Source organism: Pholcus phalangioides, unplaced genomic scaffold, assembly GCF_987345545.1.
Source record: "Pholcus phalangioides strain wild (caught in Gottingen) unplaced genomic scaffold, Ppha-v1.0 ptg000017l_1, whole genome shotgun sequence".
Taxonomy (NCBI): Eukaryota; Metazoa; Arthropoda; class Arachnida; order Araneae; family Pholcidae; genus Pholcus; species Pholcus phalangioides.
In genome coordinates, this window is record NW_028301610.1 from 50783406 (window position 1) to 50801869 (window position 18464).

Sequence of the window (18464 nt, forward strand, 5' to 3'; positions counted from 1 at the left end):
GTAAATTTAATACACTGGGTGACACCTATAATATGTTACAACGTAAGCGTCTGTAAAGCAGAATATGCTAAAATGTGCTACCACAAAACAATCTGGAAGAATTTTAAGAAAAATGTAGAAAGCACTATTATGGAAATTTTTATTGCAGAACATTTCCAGTCAGGCGGCTCTTGCAGAACAATGCAAAACATTCTGCTTTTGGGGTAAATATAAACACACATGAAAATATTTCCTGGGAGTTTTCTTCCATTGGTTGGGGGATGGGGAGGGAAGTGTAACAGATCAGGATGGCTCCTTCTCCATCACTTTATTTCTCTTGTTATATGGGAAATAATCATACAGTAGCCACCGCTTATAAGAATAAAACTATACCTAAGACCTAAAAACCTACCTAACACTGATTTAACACAGGAAAATCATTGGTTATAAGAATCAGATTTCCACTTATAAGAATAAAAAAAAATTCACCCTCAAATACTGCCACCGCTCATCTCAGTAGTGGGAGCTTGTAGAATATTTTTGATTATTCCCAAAGTTATTTGGAAGACTATTCATTTTCACTTTTACCTTTGTAATAAAACCATCCCCATATTGACTGTAGCCTTCCCCCCCCCCCCCCTCCAAAGAGTAAGGATTACAGCTTCATAGTGAAGTGAGCTACCTTCCACGAATGACAGAACTTATCCTCAAGAGGTTTATGGTTAAAAAAAACTGGTATCTTGTCAAAGTTACTGATAAGCGGATTTATCTAGAGCAGTGTTTAACACTAGAATGGCTGGAGCAGTCATTTTGGTTTTTGATTTTGAAAATGCTATAATCTGGACAGTATTTAACATGTACAGTGAATTTTCATTATTTCTGTACTTATCTTCGTGTACAAAAATTTGAAGACATTGAAACACAGAGATATCCACATTTATAACCAGAAAGACCAAGAGCAGTCATTTTGACTGTTATATTTAAATTGTATATGTTTTCTCCTTGTTGTGAATGTCGATGTATACTTTTGCTTTTAGGTTTATTTCCCATCATTTCCCTGATGGCACACACAACACAACATGTATTCAGGTGTAACATACTAATAAGAAAAAATAAATAAAATAATGCTATTTGTTGCATCATGTTACTGGGAAATCTAAAAAGTCCATTGGCAGAAACAGTATGTATCTACAATCAAAAAATATAATTATATCTTATTTAGCTATAGCCTCTGTTATCAAAGTTGAGGAAACTTTTTTACTTTTTTTTCTGATCCTTCATCTGGCAAGCTCAGTTTTTTTTTTTTTTTAGTTTGAAATTTCATAACTCCTTGTGCCACCATCTGCTTTGAGAGCTTCCTAGGAAACCGAGGACCATTCACAGTGTGTAGAAAAGGGTGCATTAGAAGAAAATAGAGTCTGATTTCATCAGTGACAGAATGATATTTCAGATAATAAATCTGAGGCTGAGGAGACTGACAATGCAAACTCTGATGAGGAACATCATGATTTTCTGCTATATTTGCCCGAAAAGAAAAGTGATTCCAGAAGTGACAGGTCTGAATCTGATAATACTGACGAAAAAAAAACAACGATTTATTTTTTTTAATTGTATATTCTTTATAAATTAATTTGTATTATGAAATTTTAATATAGTGCCCCTAGTTTTTCCTCCGGTGGCAATGAATGAATGAATCCAGTGGCATAATAGTATATGCTATCCGCAGCGTGCGCAAACTAAATAAAGTGAGTAAAAAAGACTGTGATATATAGAGATGTAAAATTCTCGAGAATAATCTTTCATAAATTACTGGGGAATATTCTTACAGAAAATAATAAGAATTATTCTGAAGTTATTAATAATAGTCCTTCCAGAGAATATTCTTCAGTTACCGAAATCTTTCCAGACAGTATTATCAAGAATATATGTTATAACATGTATTATAATAAATGATCTCAATAAATAACTTGAGAATAATATATATATATATATATATATATAATTATTTTTGTATAATAATTATTATTTTTGATAAGAATATTCTCCAGTAATTTATAATAGTAGTCCTTTGAGAGAATATTTTCCGAAGAATGTCCCTGTCTCTCTTCCCGTCAAGAAGATGGATATATTGAAGTTTGTAGACAACAATATTAAAGTTTGAAAGCAAGAACATTAAACCAACATGGCTGAATCGCACAACTTTTAAAGAAATGTGAGTGATACAGAATTTAAGTGTATGTGCATTGAAAAAACAACAGTTCTGTATTTTCTTAGAATGAAGGTGATTGTATAATTGCTTCCTTTATGAATCAACTTTGATTTGTTGTGAACTTATTTCTGAAAATTTATCTAATTTTAAAATAATTTTTTAAAAATAGTTTCTAAAATCTTCGTAGCCAAACTTTTAAAACCTTTCATTCATGACTATGAGAGTATTCTGAGAATATTCTCGAACTAAAAGTTGCCATTGGGGAGTGATTATACCAAAAATTGTTTTGTTGTAAATGTTTCAGGTAATGTAAACTGATTTATATTTCACAATATAAACAAAATTAGTAAAAAAATTTAAATTATTTAAAAGAAAAATGAATATTCTCGATTATTCTTTAATTTTTACATCCAGGAGAATATTCTCCGAATATTCTTGTTCTCCGAGAATATTCGCCAGAGAATATTCTCGCCTCACATCTCTAGTGATATATATATAAAAAGGTAAACATCATCAACTTGGAGCAATGTACAATGTGATGTAAATGCAATGTTTATCTATTTTTTCTTCATGGTAAATCTTGTCCACAGTTGTCCTCTAAAATTTTTCATATTTATAGTTGGAAAGTCATTTTATGGACACCCTGTATGTTTAAGAAAAGGTAAATTTCTCCACAATTAACAAACTAACCTTGTGGGACTAGAGATGTAAAATTCTCTAGAATAATCTTTCCCTTCGACGAAAATATTTGAGAATATTCTCTGGAAGGAGTACTTTTACAAATTACTGGGGAATATTATAATTATTATTAGTCATTTCAGAGAATATTCTCCGTCTTCCATCTCTCTTCCCGCCAAGAAGACAGGAAATAGGTTATTGAAGTTTGTATTAAATTAAAAGCAAGAAAATGAAACGAACATGGCTGAATTGCATAACTTGTAAAGAAATGTGTGAGATACAGAATTTAAGTGTATGTACATTGAAGAAAACAATGGTTCTGTATCTTGTTAGAATGAAGGTGATTGTAAGAATAGCTTCCTTTGTCAATCGACTTTTGCGCTTTGCTTTGAACTTATTCCTGAAAATTTATCTAATTTTAAAATAATTTTTTAAGGTTTTAATCTAAAGGTTTCTAAAATGTTTATAACCAAACTTTTAAAACCTCTTATCATGACTGACCAAGAGAATATTCTGAGAATATTCTAAAACTAAAAGTTTTCATTGGGGGGTGATTATACTAAAAATTGTTTTGTTGTAAATGTAAATTTTTACATCCAGGAGAATATTCTCAGAATATTCTTGTTCTCTGAGAATATTCTCACCTCACATCTCTAGATTTGGAAATTCTCATTGACGAGCAACTCTAGTTTTCTGAACATTGTTCTGCGTTGATCAAAAATGCAAACAGGATGTTCAGTTTCATTTTTAAAAAGGTCTCTGCATGATCTCCCTATCACCAGGGTTCCCAAATTATTGTTAATCTAGTAGTCCTCCAATAGTATTTCACTTAATCTTGTTCACCCCTCAGAGTGTGTATTATGTTACATATGTGTGGCAGGGTTCGCGCTGCCGATCGCCATTGCGCCAAATCGCGATAAAATATTTCATTTGGCGAATAAAGCAAAGATCGAGTTCGCCAAATCGCGAGTGTCCATTCGGCCTCTTGATAGTCAAATCGGCCATTTGACGCATGTGCGAAAATTCGGAAGTGGAAATTTTTGTTGGCCCATCGCGAACAATCTTCAGTTACTTTCAGTACGGTTCCAGAGAGGGGGGGGGGGGGTGACAGGGACGATGAACCTCATCTAGAAGCGTTAATAGTTGAGCGCACCTCCAAGAGCCTGCATGCAAAAAACAACCTGTTGTTTGTGAACCCTTTACTCGATGATAATCTTTCCCTCAGCAGAGATGCCGCCGACGCGCTATTGCGCGTCAAATACCCGGAATTTCGGGAAAAGATGCATAAAAAATTTTGTTCACGTTTCCCGTGGAACGCGCACTTTCCGAGTTTTAAGAAAAAAGAAAATTCGGAGAGGGGGAAAAACCCATGAACCAATTTATTTTATTTTTTTCCTCCTCCTCATCGTCTATCATGATCGCGATGATGTGTCGTGACGTTAAAAACGAATGAGGCTGACGAAATATCAAGTTGCGTCCCGAAATGAGAGCGGCTATTATACCGAATTTTCCAATTTCTGAGGGTTTTCCTCCTGTTGGTTATATATCGGAAATTACGGTACGTTCGCGGCTACCCACCCCCGTCAGAGACAGCGTATTTACCGCGTAAATTCGCTTCGTTTTCACGAGATTGGAAATGCGATTTTTTGAAGAATCGCCCGTTCGAATCGTAATACAATTTTTCCGAGATCGCTGGAGGAAGAAAACGGAATCTGTAAAAACTCTATCATAAATATCCAGTCATCAAGCCACTATGCGGTCGTGAGTTTCACGTCACGAAAATCCGGGTTTTGGACCCGCTAGGCCACTAATGCGCAGTGGTGGTAGATACGATTTCCTGAAGTTTTCCACCTTTCAGTTGGCTATCCTTTGAAAAAAAAATTCCGTTGCTACGACGCAGAAGCGGCTCTTGGGATACGTGATTCACACGGGGTGCCGCAAAATCTGAGATGGAAGTGCTCAAAAGTTTATTATTTTTTAGGAATTGCAATACAAATCTGACATAGCTCCCATATTAAGGCATGAAATTTGTGGAAATTAAATTTTGGTAGACCACAGTTGTGGACTACCGGGGGGGGGGGGCAGAAAATCATTCCAACTAGGAATTGCTCAAAAAGGATTTACGTGAATCAGAAGATGATCATCGAATCATTTGCTTTAAATTTATTATTGGAACTAAGGTTTTCTGAAATGAAAAATCAATCGGAGAAATTATAGTCTCGTTTATTAGTAAATACCTTATATATAATGTGGTTAACTTAATTATATGTTTTAAATTTGTTACACATGCTAATTCCTCAGTGTCGATGGGGTTTTTTTGCAGCTCTTTTTTGTACCAATAGAATATTTAGCAATGAATGTAAAAAAAACTAAACCTAGTTATACTTACTAAATTAATTTTTTTTGTTAGTAAGGGAAAGTGCCCAAATACCCCCCCCCCTCCAAGCAAAATTGTTGATTCTAAAAATTTAGAGTTAAAAATAATTTGAGAATTGATTTAAGTAATTGAACTCCATACCTAATCGTGCTGCAAATGTGATTGTACAGAATGAATTTTTCCTAACCAAAAAAATAAAATAAAAACGACGCAAATTTTGAATTTTCATCAAAGGTATCCTAATTCCTTTCCCCTCCAGTTATTATGTACACATTTATTTTAGTTGCTTATATTTATTAGCTCTATTATGTATAATGAGAGAGAACCTTATACCTTATTAGTTAATATATACTATATATATATAATTAGTTATATTTATATTGCTTATAATTCTTACTTTATTATATTTATATAATTAGCTTTTCTTCATGAATAAGACATAGAAGTGTTAAACACAGTATAAAAATGTTGACAAGTGATCATACATCAATCAAAATGAATATAAGTCAGGAAAAAAGAGTTTCCCCTCTGATAGATGATGGAGTGGCATCTCTGCCTTAGTATCATGAATCTCATTGAAACACAATTGCGGAACAGAATAAATGTAAAAAAATATAAATAACAGTATTTCTGTTAATGGTCCCAGTAGGCAACAATTGAATTTCGAAAATGCTTTTGAATTGTAGACAGCAAAAAAAAAATCTCTGCAAATTCTGGAGAACTAAAATATTTTTTGTACTGTAAAAAAATTAACATTTTATATTAAACAATTTTTATTTACACATGATTTGCATTTTGATTTATATTTTCATCTTGAACTTGATACGAGTTGTTTTGGAATCCGCATTTTACGACGCGTCAATTTGGCTAAGGTTCTCTCTCATTTGGCTACAACTTTTTCATCTGATTAGCCAAATTGCTACAATTGATAAAAAGTCAGAGTGAACCCTGATGTGTGGCAACGTCTTTTTTTGTTTACTTTTTGTTGTTTGTATTCTCTTTGTCTTTCCTTTTGAAGGTACTACCATTTTTCCTGTCTAAATAAAATGTCTGAAGTTACTTTAGGTTATGGGGGCCAGTGCTCGCTTAATACAAGTTAGTGAGTCTGAATAAATATATTGAAATGGAAACCACCAGAGTTTCAAGTTATATACAGCCACTATCCAAAGAAAACTATGACACCTGGAAGGTCCAGGCACAAGCTCTACTTATTAAAAGTAAACTATGGGATTATGTGAATGGGAAAATCAAAGAACCAGCTGAAGATGAGGAGAGACAAAAATGGCTTGATAAAGATCTAGAGGCAAGATTGGATTTGTTGCTTAGCAGCCCTACAGAACTGAAACAAGTAAGAAATTGTGCTACATCCAAAGATGTATGGGATACACTAAAAGGTATCTATCAAAGTTCTAGTCCTGCAAGAAAAGCAACTTTGTTAAAAAAATTGATATTATTAAAGATGCAAGCGAACGCTGGTGCAAGAGAGCATCTCAATGCATTTATGGACACTGTAGACAAATTGATAGATATGGATGTTACAATCTATGATGACCTGCTGTGTGTAATGATGTTATACAGTCTTCTGGAATCATTCGAGAACTTTCGGGTTGCAATAGAGTGCAGAGATGAATTGCCACGACCAGAAGACCTGAAAATAAAGATAATAGAGGAAAGTGAAGCAAGGAACGCACATTCTAAGGCTGAAAGGCAACCCGAAGATGCATTTTATGGAAAAGGGAAACCACACCACAGATTTTGGCATACAAAAGCATTATCAAGTGAAAAAGAAACATGATTTCGATGCCACAAGTGCCAAAAGCCTGGACATTTTGCTCGGGACTGCTGGTCAAAGAATGTAAAAAAAGATAACTCTTCCTTCAAAGCAGAAGATAAATGTCTGTCATCACATATAGACAAACCACAAGTCAAATCATCCTGGTGTTTGGACAGTGGAAGCACATCTTACATGTGTTGTGATGTGTGACTCCAGTTTCAAAAATCTCATTGAGGACTATGATACTGGAATGATAAATCTAGCGGTTGTGGGTCAAAACATCAAATTCCAAGGAAAGGGAACTGTAGAACTGAAATCCAACAGAGACTCTACAGTTACATTGAAGAATACGCTGTATGTTCCTGAACTGATGACAAATTTATTATCTGTGAACAAAATCACTGAATATGGAGGAACTGTCATTTTCAAAAAGAAAGAAGCTCTTGTTAAAAACCAAAAAGGAGAAATAGCTTTGATTGTACCCAAGAAAAATGGTCTGCACACATATGAAGCTAGTAATCGACCAGAAAATTCAAGATATACAGCAGAATCCAAGATCATGACCTGGCACAAGAAACTAGGTCATATCAATGAAGGCGATCTAAAATCTGCACAAAGAAACAATGCGGTCCAAGGAATGTATTTTAATCTGAAAGAAAAACTGAATGACTGTGAAGCGTGCATTCAAGGAAACATGACAAAAGTCCCATTTGAGAGAACAGATCCAAAAGAACTGGACTTGTTAGAGATAGTGCATTCAGACATTTGTGGGCCGATGCGAGTAACATTTCCTGGCAGATCAAAATACTTTGTAACTTTTATTGATGAAAGTTCCAGATATTGTAAAGTGTACTTCCTGAAACACAAAAATGAAGTGCTGAAATTCTTCAAAGAATATAAAAAGGAAGTTGAAAATCACACTGGGGCAAAAAAATTAAACATTTGCAGAGTGACAATGGAGTTGGAGAACACTGTAGTACTGAATTCAGTGATTTCCTAAAAGCATGTGGAATCTAGAGAAGATTATCTGCACCATATATGCCAGAACAAAATGGTCTAGCTGAGAGGAAAAACAGAACTCTTCTAGATAAAGCAAGATGCATGCTAATTGAATCTAAAGCTTCACCTTCACTTTGGGCTGAAGCCATCAATACTGCAAATTATTTATGTAACAGAACGCCTTCAAGAGTGATTAAGCATAAAACACCTTTTGAAAGATGGACTGGAAGAATTCCATCGGTAAAGCATCTACAGGTTTTTGGATCAAAGACTTATGTCCTAGAAAAGAAAAGGAAAAAGGGGAAGTTCGATCCAAGAGATAATGTTGGCATGTTTGTAGGTTATGCTGAATATTCAAAAGCTTATAGAATATAGATGAATAACAAAAAGCAGATAGAAATAGCCAGAGATGTGAAAGTACTGAACACTTTCTGCTATGACAAAAACTAAAATAATGTTGACGACCTTCTAGAAAGAAAAGAAAAAAGGTCCAATAAAACTGAATTTCAAGTTCCTATCCCAAATGAAAATATAGGTGAAGTATTTGATGTTATGTTAAACTCTGATCAAGATGAATCCTCAGAATCTGATGAAAATCAACATATAGACAGAGATGACAAAGACCAACCTGATAAAACTGAAGATGAGAATAAAACTAGAATCCAAAGAACAAGAAGACCGCCGATTTGGTTCAATGACTATGAAATGTCAGCTTATTGTGAATTGAAAGAAGCACTCAAAGGTCCTGATGCTCAGTTATGGATTGATGCTATGAAAAAAGAAATTATTTCACATTTAAAAAATTATGCTTTTGAAATTGTTCAAAAGCAAAATTCGATGAACATTATTGGATGTAAGATGGTTCGGAAGAACAAGTACAAGTCTAATGGAGATCTCGAGAGTAGAAAAGCTCACTTAGTTGCAAAAGGTTATGACCAACACCCAGAACTCGATTACAATGAAACATATGCTCCTGTAGCGAAGTAAAGTTCAATTAGGCTATTACTGGCATTAGCTGTTGAAGAAGATTTGGATCTGCATCAACTAGATGTTTCTACAGCATTTCTAAATGGAGAAATAGATGAGGACATTTTCATGGAAAAAACCAGAGATGCTTGAAAAACTTGTCTTTGAAATAATGCTGGAACACAGCTCAGACACTGATCAAACAGTCTTCATGAAAGCCAGAAAGATGCTTTCTAATCTGAGGAATGATGAAACACATAAAGTCTGTCATTTGAAAAAGGCATTATATGGACTGAAACAAGCAAGTCATCAATGGTTTACAAAACTTGACATAAAACTCAAGGAACTTGGGTTTCAATCACTAAATGCTGATCCACATCTATACTCCTCATTGAAAGGCGGAGAGAAAACTATTGTTGCAACATATGTGGATGATCTCATTATAGCCACGAATAAGGTCCAAAAAATTGAAAATTGAACTTATGAAATCCTTTGAAATGTATGACCTAGGTAAACTCCAGGGGGTCTATTACGCTCACGTCGTTATACAACGAGGTGGTTAGTGACGTCACGCCCTTAACGCAAATTCTCAACGAGCCCCATAATGCAAATCTCAGCGACCATCGTCAAAAACTTGATTTTTCTCAGCAACTCGCGGTATGTCGTTATCTATTTTACGAAAAACTCCCTGGTCCGAGAGTTGCGTTAGCTCCGAAAGGGATGGACCAATCAGATAATTTTTTCCGCTGCTGATAATCATCATCACTATCAACAAGTAGGGAAACACGTGCGTTATTATTATTTTATTTTTATTTATTTGTGTGCGTTTGTTGTCCCTAATTTTCTAAGCTACATTTTTTTTTTAATTCATCCGGATTCTTTTTATTTTCATCAAATATTTGAGAAAAAGGTATGCTATGCACGCACATGATACTGGCACGGGGAAATTTTCTAAATTATTACATTTAAAAAATGATTTTCTATTAAAGTTCAATGATGTTATGAATTTCCAAAACGACTAGCAAAAATATCATCATATATTACCATGTTTTTAACACATTTACCTACCGTCTTGATATTAAGTCAAAATCAAGAACAAGTAACCTTTTATTTACATCATTAATTAGACAATTGGTTTCCTTGTTTCACACATGAAAATAAAGTGCCACCAAATTTACACTGTTGTTGACATCTTTTTTATACTCCGATCAGAAAATGCACTCAAGGATTAGAAAAAATTTATTTGTTGATTAATAAAATTTACTTTGATTTTTTATAGTGTACTTTTAGTGCGCAGAGTATAGTGTGTGTGTAATGGTGTTTACTGCATTACACTTCTGTGTACTGCACAGAAAGTAGCAATACAATTATTTTAACACTATCAGTGATATTACAAAATATCAATGTTATTAAACGAATTAAGAAGAAAAATCTGGAGACGTTTAAATATATATTGACGTCGATTTTGAGCGAGATGTAAAAAAAATATTGAGCGAAATTCAAAATGTCTTGAACACATCGCGATAGAAAGATATACCAGTTAAATAATATTCTTATATTGAGATGAGTTTAAGATTAGAATAAAGGCATTTCTATGCAATTTCTATGCATAAATTATTGTACCGAGTACAATAATTTATGACGATTTATCACTATGAATAATTTTTACCAATCAGTGTGAGTACAGATAACATTTTAAATGATAATGCTGTCTTTGAATCATGTTACTAAATTAAGGAACGTAATTCAGAGAATTATTATTCATTATAATGAACAACTTGATAAATTAATAATGAATGAATAATTTCCAATTCTAACTAATTTGTCTCCGTTGCTCTCACCATCGAAAAATGTACATGCGAGCGGCCATGTTATTTCCGTAACGCGAACATAACGAGTGGTCTCCGGTTCTCGTTAGCGAACGGTTGCCGTAGCGATGTCGATAACGAAAATCGCTAGTAACGATGTGAGAAAAATCAACCTTTAGCGATGGTGACGTAAATCTATCCCACAATGCACCGCAAACCCCAAACACGTTTGAACCGCGAGCATAACGACATGAGCGTAATAGACCCCCCAGTACTGTCTTGGAATCGAATTCAAACGTAAAGATGGAAAGATAATAATGTCTCAACAAAAGTACATTAGAAGTATTCTTGAAAGATTTGGAATGTCAGAATGTAAGCCAATATCTACTCCGATGGAATAATCTCTCAAACTGTCAAAAGGAAAAAATATAACATCTGAATATCCGTATCAAAGCCTTATTGGTTCACTTATGTATTTATCTGTAGGTACTCGACCTGACATCACATACGCTGTTAGCTATTTGATCCAATACAATAATTGCCATGAAAAATCACATTGGATGGCAGCAAAAAGAATTCTCAGATATTTACAAGGTACCAAGACTCTATCATTAGTATACCAAAAGACTGGGAAGATGATAGTTGGATATGCTGATGCAACATGGGCTTTATGTAGTGAAGATTGTAAGTCCTACACTGGTTACTGTTTCAAGTTTGGAGGTTCTGCTACATCATGGGAATCAAGGAAACAGAGAACCATGGCTCTGCCATCCTGTGAAGCTGAATATATGTCCCTTACAGACGCTAAGAGAGTAGCGATTCATCTGAAAGAACTGATAAATGAATTGGGACTGCATCAAAACCAGATAATTATATATAATGACAATAAATCAGCAAACAACATGTCGAGAAATCCAATTGTCAGTTCAAAATCGAAACATATTAACATCAAAGAACATTTTATTCGAGAAAAGGTGGCATCTGGTGATGTATCAGTGAAGTACAAGCCCACTGAAGAAACAGAAGCAGACATTTTGACAAAAAGTTTAACACCTCAAAAATTGTTCATGTTTCAAAAAATGTTAGGACTCAATTGACTCTTCGGTGTGAGGGGGAGTATTGTTAATCTAGTAGTCCTCCAATAGTATTTCACTTAATCTTGTTCACCCCTCAGAGTGTGTATTATGTTACATATGTGTGGCAACGTCTTTTTTGTTTACCTTTTGTAGTTTGTATTCTCTTTGTCTTTCCTTTTGAAGGTACTAACATTTTTCCTGTCTAAATAAAATGTTTGAAGTCACTTTACAAACTGTACTCCATGAAGAGAGATTGGAAAATAAATAAATCTTTTCTTTCCAAGTATTCCAAAAATTGACATTTATTCCAGGGGAGCTATCTTTAAGCTGGGACCCATCTTGTTCTGAATCAATAAAGGCAAATCTATTCAATATCATAAAAAGTATCGTAGCCAAACATCAGAGATTTTGTTTCTGAACTAAACTTTGCATTTATTCAAATGCAGAAACCAGTGGGCGAAAATTTTCTAGAGTTATTGCTTCCCAGCTTGAGCACATGTGTTACAGTGGCTCTGCATCATGCCATCATCAAATCATGATAAACTTTTATGATTTCAATCTGGTATGCCGAATCATAGTTTCATGCGGGATCTACCATATTTTCAGTTGCCCAACAGCCTAGTATAGTTAAAAATGGGACTGGTCATTCCATGCTATTTGTTCCTAATTGCCAATAGTCTGTTCACTGTGTTTTCTAGCCTATACCTCCTAGAATTTGAACACGAAAAGCCCAGTTTTAGATACTAATTATCAATTGAAATGTGTGGGCATCGTGCTGGACTCGCATCACGTGAATCCAGGTTCAAACCCTGTTTGCAACACAATGGTAAACAGCTGAAATGGTGGTTTTCTAAGTTCTCCTACTTTGAGGTGTGAATGTATACAAAACAAGTGTATGGGGCCACAGAAAATAAAAGAAATGGTGGAAATAAAAAAAGACAATACTCAGTAATGAGGTGGTGTACAACAGATGCAGGATGTGGAGAGTGCACAGAAAATTATACATCAAAACACAGTGCAGAACAGCTTCGATATTGGTCACCATTTCCCTTTTTTCCCCCCAACTTTTTTCCTACAATAAGTTGCCAAGGCTAATATAGTGGTGCTGTGTTTTGCCATACTTTTCTACATTTTTCTAGAATCATCTATTTCAGGTGGTGCTAGTTCACCAAATGGGTTCTTCTCTTGTATTTTGAGCGCATCTTTTAGAAATTCGAAACAGCCATTGTTCTATTTCGTCTTTTTTTCCCCAGTGCTTGGATCATTCTATTCTCGTGTGGATATTGGCCAGAGGTTGTATCATTCTATTATATTTATTATTTATTTATCCATTGTCATGCCTTCTGATTTGTTGTTACCCCTTTATGCTCTGATTGGTTTATTATTTAAAAGAGATTCAGGGTTTTATTTTTTTATACAGAGAATATTTATTTATGCAACAGGAAAGATCATTGTTTATTTAAAAGAGTCTGGATACTTTATGTTGTTTTGGTGTTGAGCAGACATACCAACATTGGCTTGAAGCTTTTCAGTAGCGATGAATATTCAGCTTTATCATGGGGAGGGAGGGGGGTAACCCTCGAAGACAACATAATCATAGTATAATAGAAAAATTCAAAAAAGCTAAAAAAATTGTTTTTAATTTTTAACTAAAAGTTCATTAAATACAGCACCTCATTGGCACTGAAACATAGAGGGTTCAGGCCATATGATCCCTCCATGTAACTTTCCGAGGTTGCTGAGTCCCTTAATAATTTTTGAATATTCAATGAAATCCCAACCTGCATATGCTCTTGTGGCTCATAATATGGATGCGTAGCAACCCTACAGCCCATCCCCATTTTCTTAATATCAGGGCACCTATGATGAAACATTCATTCCGACACAATTCTGCAAGCTCAACTGTGCACTATGCGAATTAAGCCTGGTCCAGACCTGCCACACTGAACCACTCAAAACTTGTCTTTAGCCCACCGTGTAGCATGGTTTTGATGGGAAACAGGTTTTTACGCATTTGAGGATCGAGTAGAGAGGTAGATTTGGACCCAACTTTACAGATTGCTTCCCACGCACAGACAAAACAGACAGATCCGCGAGTTTCTCTTCTCTCAACTCGTTTGTCTCTCCCACATGTGAATACAAATCCATCATTATGGTAAAGATTGATGCAATTAAAAAAAAATAAAAGGTAAAACACAGCAAGAAACTCAAAGACCTGGTTTTTTTTTAATGATTTTCCGTAGTATTGAGAGTGTCTCCTGTAGCTCCATAGTTTATATCAGCCGTGGACAATCCGTAATGTCAACTCTGGTCTAGATAGTGGTATTTTTATTTTTCATCACTGTTATGGTTTCCGTGGTAGCAATTTTTTTTCGCCATCCGTAGCATCCAGCATTCTTGGTGACTTTTTGTCGGGCCGTAGGATGTGTTTGACACCAAAAAAGAAGTTGCCAAATGGTGACCAATATCAAAGCTGGTCCTACAGTACAGACATGGAAAAACAAATTAGTACAGGGGACTTTATATAAAAAATGCACAGGGCCCTTGTATGGCATCTCGGGACACCAGTGACTGTGTGAGAAAGTTGAAGTCGTTATCAGTGAATTCTTCTGCATCTCCATGCTCTGGCAAAGTTCCTTAGGAAGGTGGTGGTACTTGAACTGCTCTAGGTAGATCAATGATCTGAGAAAACATAATATATTTTTTCTCTGGCCCATTCCACTGGTTTCAGGAGATTAACCCTAGGCAGAACTAGGTGAATGGTCCTATCCTTGGTCTCCAGATTATCCCAGAACCTCTGCCGCCTTGTCCTCGCCCTTCCACAAAAATTTGTGAAAACCCTCATATACGAACTAACTCTTGGAAAAAGGACAGATCTGTCAATCTACCTGTTGGTCGAATAATTAAGATCAAATAAAAATTGTCAGTTCAAGAGATGGCAATTTGACCAAATAAAAAAAATTAACTAATCAAATTACTTTACTTTCCTAAAAATGGGGCATTTCTGTTGAAATCAGGCTGTATGGTCATGGGGTGGCATGGACTTTAGATACTTTTCAGAAAGTCGCCAAATGTGGCACCTCAAAAATGTTTGTTTTCGCTGTGTTTGCCGGCTCCAACTGGATTATACTGACTTCTTTGTCTGCTAGGGCTTTGAGAACCTGCTTAATAAAATAATATTAACAGTGGGGGTGGTGAAAACAGTCAATATTTTCAGGTCCGGGGACGGGTGGCGAAGCAGGCAACCCATGCCGAACTGAGTCCGGCCTACAGGTGTTGTATTTTGATTGTTTGTTTTGCTTTTTTTCCTTTCTTGCGTAACATGTGCCAGGTGTTAACGTGTTACTTTTGAAATCCATAATTTCTTGCATTTATGATAGTGCTTTTTTTTTTAACGTTGCGTTTTCTTTGCAATTTCATAATCTCTCATTTGTGAGCTTTATCGCTGTTCCTTGGATGATTATCATAATTTGTGAACATTGTTTTGTTTGGATTACCATTCTCTCTGTGGCCTGTTGGAGTTTTTCTCGGGTGGCATGGAGATTAGATACCATTCAAAAAGTCGCAAAATGTGACACCTTGGTAGCGTTTGTTTATTTTCTCTGTGCTTGCCTGCTCTGACTGGATTTTACTGTCTTGTTTGTCTATTAGGGCTACTTAACACTACCGAGCTGTCATTTTCATCGCAGTTGGAAATTTTGTTTTTATCTAGATTTTAAATACATTATGAATATATTTTTTAGAAATAAATTATTTATTTTTGTCTTCTTAAAATAAAGTATAGAATTGCTCATGCTTCACTATACATTTCAGGTGCAATCAAACATACAGGGTGTTTAAAAAAAGATGGACTAATTTCTAAAAGGTGGTAGAATGCATTCAAATAACCTACGTCTTTACAAGTATATAACACAACTATTTTGACATCGTTATCAATTATATTAGAAATAATAAAATTGTTCGCCTGTTGCAACAACTTGAAAACAAAAGCAACAGAATTGCGACGACAGCACCTCACATTCATTTTACTAGTAAATTGAATATTAGCTTTAAATGTAAAATCCCTTGACTGCTCCAAGAGGGATGCGGCATAGGTGGCGAACCCCTAAGGATTCATGTCAATGATTCATACTGATGCCCCAAGAATTTTTGTGAAGCGTGCCCTCACTAATTCATGAACATACAAAGTAGCGCTCATATAGTGCTTCGGGTAAAAAATTTAGATTTTTGAATGAATTCTGGTGTGTTCTGACGCACGCCGAAAACTCCGGTGTTGCTCATTTACCCATGGCTCTAACGGTTTCACCAATGAAGTCATGTAAACAGTCCCTAATGCAGGAAGTTTTAAAATCTGTCATTAAAAAGGAAAGGATTGTTTCAAAACAGCAAACAAAAAAACGAGTCACAAATACTCTTATTCCTCTGCCAAAAATCGCTACCTACGGTAATGAATAGCATACAATCATAAACGTCACCCAGGGCTGTCTTAAGAGCATCATGGGCCCCCGGGCCAAATGATTTTTCCGAGGCCCTACGTGGAAAATTCCCAAAAAATTCAACTACTTCTGGTTTTTCTGAGGCCCTTCTTCTCTTGAGGCCCGGGTGGGCCCATGCGTTAAGACGGCACTGCAATCTCTATATACAATACCACATGGTCTTTGTTATCGAAACGCTAAAACCTGTTTGTGCAAGACTGTGTACTACTTGCACAAGCATTAAAAAACATAATCTAACTGAAATAATCTTTTTCCTGTTTACAGAAAAACCCCAGGTTTCCACTTTCGGTGGATTCTCGCATTAGGGAGGAAAAGATACATTTCATTGGAAGATGGAGCGAGAACAAAAACATTGAAGTTAAGCATTTGAGGAATGATCAGATGTACACCCATAGGTAAAGCCGAATTTCATAGAGAAGAGACTACTCAATTACACAGCATGTTAAAAATACAAAGTATCGTGATTACCGGATCAAGATATTACTGATTTAAAATGTTTACCTGGTCAATTCCACACACGTTTGTTTACAGCATGATGATAAAAGAGCGGGAAAAACTTCATTCATTTCTCGTGTTGCCACAAACATTGACAAGCATATGCATAAGGTGACAATACGTCCCGTATTTCCCGGGACAGTCCTGGTTTTTTATGTTTTTTTCCCCATCCCGACTTTTTAGCGAAAGTGTCCCGGTTTTTCCCGTTTTTTACACTTAGCTTGCTTGAATTTTTATTCTTTATTTAAGTCAAAGAATAAAATTATTCTCCTACTCATAAATTATATTATGATAATCACAGTTATACATAAGAATTAATCTCTCACATTTATCTTGGTGAACGTTTTATTTCGTGAATTTCATTTAAATCCACTGCAATTAGCAGTAATGCTTTATTTCCCGCCATTTTGGTTTTTACGCAATTTCTCTAATATTTGGCAACTTTTTCACTTTTGGTGTCACTTTTAGCAATAATTGGCAATGTCCCGTATTTTCCGTATGAGGCTTTTTGGATTACGTCATATTTCCTTAGAGGAGAAAACTTATACGTCTTCTCAATGGATATTTCCCTCTTTCTTGAGGGACATACATGGTAACCAATATGGCGACTTCCTGTGCTACTCATGAAAGAAAGAAATCTAAATTAAAGAAACATAGAAAGAAATGAATCTGTTTTTTTTTTCTTTTTAATTGGAGCTAGATATTTCGACATTTTTTTGTAACTTCCAGTTATCGATCTGCCTGTTTTTCCCTTAGAGGAGAAATATTTCTTGTGCTCGCGAAGAAACCTTTTCCACTGAATTTTTTGTTTTTGTTTTTTCAAACCACTTAGTGGCAGAACTTTGGTTACGCGTCGATAGCCCAACTCAATCGGTAGCCCGCAATTTTGAATGAGCACCTAACGTAATTTTTTAGGTGGGGACGTTACTCTTTAGAAAAATTCGCTACCCTGGCTCACTGAGTTATAAGGAAAGTTTACTTATAGCTGAGTGCCCTGGCTATAGAAATTCGAGGGGGGGGGGCAGAGATGGTCGGCAAAAGTGAATGTTAAGGACAGATATGAGGTCAAGAAAGTCGGAGATCATTCAGGTCCTATCATCACTGCTACCACAGCTGATCTCATGTAACGTTATTAGAAATGTATACGAATACAATGTACGGAATTTTCATGCTTATACAAATTTTGTGTTTTGAATCTTCCATGCTTATACGCATGGCCCCCACATCCTGGAGCAGGGCCTCCAGGCCAGGATCTTATGTGGGCCCCCGACCAGACTTTCAAGGGCCCCCTTTATGATGAATTTACAGCGTGAAAAACAAAATGGTGAAAATCGCTCCGGGCCCCAGGGCTGGAGTCTTGTTAGCCCACCCCTTGTGGGGGCCATGCTTATACGAATATTTGTGTTTTGAATTTTTATGTTTATATGAATATTGTGTTTCGAATTTTTTATGCTGATACAAATTTCATGCTCCGAATTTTTCATGCTTATACGAATATTGTGTTCATTTAAAATGTCACTGAGGTCAGTGAGCCGCAGGATGGCCGAGCTGTAGGATTTTTAAGTTATAGTTCTTTTTGTTGTCGGTAGATGGCGCTGCGGCACGTA

At 35.5% G+C, this 18464-nt stretch overlaps 1 protein-coding gene and 1 pseudogene across 1 annotated transcript in view; one reads left to right on the plus strand and one right to left on the minus strand.

The window, feature by feature from the left end:
• Positions 1 to 16919, minus strand: part of LOC149074070 (uracil-DNA glycosylase-like) — a 77510-nt gene extending 60591 nt beyond the window's left edge. Inside the window, exon 1 of the mRNA XM_089246829.1 lies at positions 16864 to 16919. The gene's annotated coding sequence lies outside the window, so the exon portion shown is untranslated. The remainder of the gene's footprint in view (positions 1 to 16863) is intronic.
• LOC149074072 (uncharacterized) lies at positions 11108 to 11887 on the plus strand (annotated as a pseudogene).
• Positions 16920 to 18464: the final 1545 nt, after the last annotated feature.